Source organism: Cololabis saira, unplaced genomic scaffold, assembly GCF_033807715.1.
Source record: "Cololabis saira isolate AMF1-May2022 unplaced genomic scaffold, fColSai1.1 scf136, whole genome shotgun sequence".
In the NCBI taxonomy this organism is placed as follows: domain Eukaryota; kingdom Metazoa; phylum Chordata; class Actinopteri; order Beloniformes; family Belonidae; genus Cololabis; species Cololabis saira.
In genome coordinates this window covers 56,883-61,882 of record NW_026906300.1, presented here as the reverse complement: position 1 = coordinate 61,882, position 5,000 = coordinate 56,883, and the positions used below count along the sequence as shown (strand labels likewise).

Below are 5,000 nucleotides of genomic sequence, written 5' to 3'. Positions count from 1 at the left end.
GAGAATTGCGCGGCTTCATCCACATTCCCCTTGCGCTGAGGTGGCGGAGAGCCAGCGGAAAGGTGGTAATCTCCTGTTGCAGCATTGGGTAACTCAAAGTTGCAGCACAATCCTTTGGATTGGTGCAATTACTTTGTCAGCTGTAATCAGAAACTTCTTTGAACTTTGACTTGACCTTCAGTATCCATCTTGCTGTCAAGAATTGTAGTTTTTATAGTATTTTTTTGATTATGCCCGCCTTTGTCAAAGCATGTCAGTTTCTGTAGTGTAGTGGTTATCACGTTCGCCTCACACGCGAAAGGTCCCCTGTTCGAAACTGGGAGGAAACATGTATGACTTTCCAATAACATTATTTGGACTTGGAAAACCACTGCAGTCCTCTTCTTGGTGCACAGGACAGGAAGGCAGACCATCTCTTTATCGCATTGGGTCTCATGCAGAAATGCATTTTTGTTGCACTTCCACAACTGACCAAGAGCCAGTCATTCTCGTTTCACCTACACTTTAAATGTCCAAATTTGCAGGAAAAAAAGAAACATAACTGATTGAAACAGGCTGATGGCTGGTTTCTCAGCCCTGGAATGTCCTAGAGAGGTGAAACAACCGTGGATGAGCATATTTGCTGGAGGTCCTCTAAAACTCATGAGAACCGGGCCTAGGACTGGGACTACCAGCCGACCGAGTCCGAGAAAGGCGCACCGTTGTCGGACACTTTTTCGTCGATCACCGGTCCTCGGCTGGAAGTCCCGACCCGAGCGATTTAGCGTTCAAAACTCTGGCCGAACGACGCTGTTCTACCCTCCAGAACATTCTAAACTCTCTCGTGGTGTTCTCGGACTCGTATTACCAACCGTAAACGAGCGCCACATGGCACCTTATGAACAGACATGGGAGTTTGGCGGACCGCGACCGGAGGAAATTACTAATTTCCACGTCCGAAAAGGTTCTTCCAGAAAGTGGTTTAGAGCACGTTTCCGACCATTTGGAACACAGTGAAATAGGTTTGTAGGAAAGTATAAAACATTTTTATTGGTTATATCTGGGGAACCAGCTGAGAATCGCGCGGCTTCATCCACATTCCCCTTGCGCTGAGGTGGCGGAGAGCCAGCGGAAAGGTGGTAATCTCCTGTTGCAGCATTGGGTATCTCAAAGTTGCAGCACAATCCTTTGGATTGGTGCAATTACTTTGTCAGCTGTAATCAGAAACTTCTTTGAACTTTGACTTGACCTTCAGTATCCATCTTGCTGTCAAGAATTGTAGTTTTTATAGTATTTTTTTGATTATGCCCGCCTTTTTCAAAGCATGTCAGTTTCCGTAGTGTAGTGCTTATCAAGTTCGCCTCACACGCGAAAGGTCCCCTGTTCGAAACTGGGCGGAAACATGTATGACTTTACAATAACATTATTTGGACTTGGAAAACCACTGCAGTCCTCTTCTTGGTGCACAGGACAGGAAGGCAGACCATCTCTTTATCGCATTGGGTCTCATGCAGAAATGCATTTTTGTTGCACTTCCACAACTGACCAAGAGCCAGTCATTCTCCTTTCACCTACACTTTAAATGTCCAAATTTGCAGGAAAAAAAGAAACATAACTGCCTGAAACAGGCTGATGGCTGGTTTCTCAGCCCTGGAATGTCCTAGAGAGGTGAAACAACCGTGGATGAGCATATTTGGGGTCCCAGAGACCCCGCTGGAGGTCCTCTAAAATTCATGAGAACCGGGCCGAGGACCGGGACTTCCAGCCGACCGAGTCCGAGAAAGGCGCACCGTTGTCGGACACTTTTTCGTCGATCACCGGTCCTCGGCTGGAAGTCCCGACCCGAGCGATTTAGCGTTCAAAACTCTGGCCGAACGACGCTGTTCTACCCTCCAGAAACTTCTAAACTCTCTCGTGGTGTTCTCGGACTCGTATTACCAACCGTGAACGAGCGCCACATGGCACCTTATGAACAGACATGGGAGTTTGGCAGACCGCGACCGGAGAAAATTACTAATTTCCACGTCCGAAAAGGTTCTTCCAGAAAGTGGTTTAGAGCACATTTCAGACCACTTGGAACACAGTGAAATAGGTTTGTTGGAAAGTATAAAACATTTTTGTTGGTTATATCTGGGGAACCAGCCGAGAATTGCGCGGCTTCATCCACATTCCCCTTGCGCTGAGGTGGCGGAGAGCCAGCGGAAAGGTGGTAATCTCCTGTTGCAGCATTGGGTATCTCAAAGTTGCAGCACAATCCTTTGGATTGGTGCAATTACTTTGTCAGCTGTAATCAGAAACTTCTTTGAACTTTGACTTGACCTTCAGTATCCATCTTGCTGTCAAGAATTGTAGTTTTTATAGTATTTTTTTGATTATGCCCGCCTTTTTCAAAGCATGTCAGTTTCCGTAGTGTAGTGGTTATCAAGTTCGCCTCACACGCGAAAGGTCCCCTGTTCGAAACTGGGCGGAAACATGTATGACTTTACAATAACATTATTTGGACTTGGAAAACCACTGCAGTCCTCTTCTTGGTGCACAGGACAGGAAGGCAGACCATCTCTTTATCGCATTGGGTCTCATGCAGAAATGCATTTTTGTTGCACTTCCACAACTGACCAAGAGCCAGTCATTCTCGTTTCACCTACACTTTAAATGTCCAAATTTGCAGGAAAAAAAGAAACATAACTGATTGAAACAGGCTGATGGCTGGTTTCTCAGCCCTGGAATGTCCTAGAGAGGTGAAACAACCGTGGATGAGCTTATTTGCTGGAGGTCCTCTAAAACTCATGAGAACCGGGCCTAGGACTGGGACTACCAGCCGACCGAGTCCGAGAAAGGCGCACCGTTGTCGGACACTTTTTCGTCGATCACCGGTCCTCGGCTGGAAGTCCCGACCCGAGCGATTTAGCGTTCAAAACTCTGGCCGAACGACGCTGTTCTACCCTCCAGAACATTCTAAACTCTCTCGTGGTGTTCTCGGACTCGTATTACCAACCGTGAACGAGCGCCACATGGCACCTTATGAACAGACATGGGAGTTTGGCGGACCGCGACCGGAGGAAATTACTAATTTCCACGTCCGAAAAGGTTCTTCCAGAAAGTGGTTTAGAGCACGTTTCCGACCATTTGGAACACAGTGAAATAGGTTTGTAGGAAAGTATAAAACATTTTTATTGGTTATATCTGGGGAACCAGCTGAGAATCGCGCGGCTTCATCCACATTCCCCTTGCGCTGAGGTGGCGGAGAGCCAGCGGAAAGGTGGTAATCTCCTGTTACAGCATTGGGTATCTCAAAGTTGCAGCACAATCCTTTGGATTGGTGCAATTACTTTGTCAGCTGTAATCAGAAACTTCTTTGAACTTTGACTTGACCTTCAGTATCCATCTTGCTGTCAAGAATTGTAGTTTTTATAGTATTTTTTTGATTATGCCCGCCTTTTTCAAAGCATGTCAGTTTCCGTAGTGTAGTGGTTATCACGTTCGCCTCACACGCGAAAGGTCCCCTGTTCGAAACTGGGCGGAAACATGTATGACTTTACAATAACATTATTTGGACTTGGAAAACCACTGCAGTCCTGTTCTTGGTGCACAGGACAGGAAGGCAGACCATCTCTTTCTCGCATTGGGTCTCATGCAGAAACGCATTTTTGTTGCACTTCCACAACTGACCAAGAGCCAGTCATTCTCCTTTCACCTACACTTTAAATGTCCAAGTTTGGAGGAAAAAAGAAACATAACTGCCTGAAACAGGCTGATGGCTGGTTTCTCAGCCCTGGAAGGTCCTAGAGAGGTGAAACAACCGTGGATGAGCATCTTTGGGGTCCCAGAGACCCCGCTGGAGGTCCTCTAAAATTCATGAGAACCGGGCCGAGGACCGGGACTTCCAGCCGACCGATTCCGAGAAAGGCGCACCGTTGTCGGACACTTTTTCGTCGACCACCGGTCCTCGGCTGGAAGTCCCGACCCGATCGATTTAGCGTTCAAAACTCTGGCCGAACGACGCTATTCTACCCTCCCGAGCATTCTAAACTCTCTCGTGGTGTTCTCGGACTCGTATTACGAACCGTGAACGAGCGCCACATGGCACCTTATGAACAAACATGGGAGTTTGGCAGACCGCGACCGGAGAAAATTACTAATTTCCACGTCCGAAAAGGTTCTTCCAGAAAGTGGTTTAGAGCACGTTTCAGACAATTTGGAACGCAGTGAAATAGGTTTGTAGGAAAGTATAAAACATTTTTATTGGTTATATCTGGGGAACCAGCCGAGAATCGCGCGGCTTCATCCACATTCCCCTTGCGCTGAGGTGGCGGAGAGCCAGCGGAAAGGTGGTAATCTCCTGCTGCAGCATTGGGTATCTCAAAGTTGCAGCACAATCCTTTGGATTGGTGCAATTACTTTGTCAGCTGTAATCAGAAACTTCTTTGAACTTTGACTTGACCTTCAGTATCCATCTTGCTGTCAAGAATTGTAGCAAGAGATTTCTTATAGAATTTTTTTGATTATGCCCGACTTTTTCAAAGCATGTCAGTTTCTGTAGTGTAGTGGTTATCACGTTCGCCTCACACGCGAAAGGTCCCCTGTTCGAAACTGGGCGGAAACATGTATGACTTTCCAATAACATTATTTGGACTTGGAAAACCACTGCAGTCCTCTTCTTGGTGCACAGGACAGAAAGGCAGACCATCTCTTTCTCGCATTGGGTCTCATGCAGAAATGCATTTTTGTTGCACTTCCACAACTGACCAAGAGCCAGTCATTCTCCTTTCACCTACACTTTAAATGTCCAAGTTTGCAGGAAAAAAGAAACATAACTGCCTGAAACAGGCTGATGGCTGGTTTCTCAGCCCTGGAAGGTCCTAGAGAGGTGAAACAACCGTGGATGAGCATCTTTGGGGTCCCAGAGACCCCGCTGGACAACCTCTAAAATTCATGAGAACCGGGCCGAGGACCGGGACTTCCAGCCGACCGAGTCCGAGAAAGGTGCACCGTTGTCGGACACTCTTTCGTCGACCACCGGT

At 47.2% G+C, this 5,000-nt stretch overlaps 2 non-coding genes across 2 annotated transcripts; both read left to right on the top strand.

Annotated features, from left to right (window-relative positions):
• The first annotated feature begins 3,432 nt into the window (after positions 1 to 3,432).
• Positions 3,433 to 3,505, top strand: trnav-cac (transfer RNA valine (anticodon CAC)). The gene has a single exon. It is a non-coding gene; the product is annotated as a tRNA-Val (tRNA).
• A 1,004-nt stretch (positions 3,506 to 4,509) lies between these two features.
• On the top strand, positions 4,510 to 4,582 carry trnav-cac (transfer RNA valine (anticodon CAC)). Its single transcript has one exon. It is a non-coding gene; the product is annotated as a tRNA-Val (tRNA).
• Positions 4,583 to 5,000: the final 418 nt, after the last annotated feature.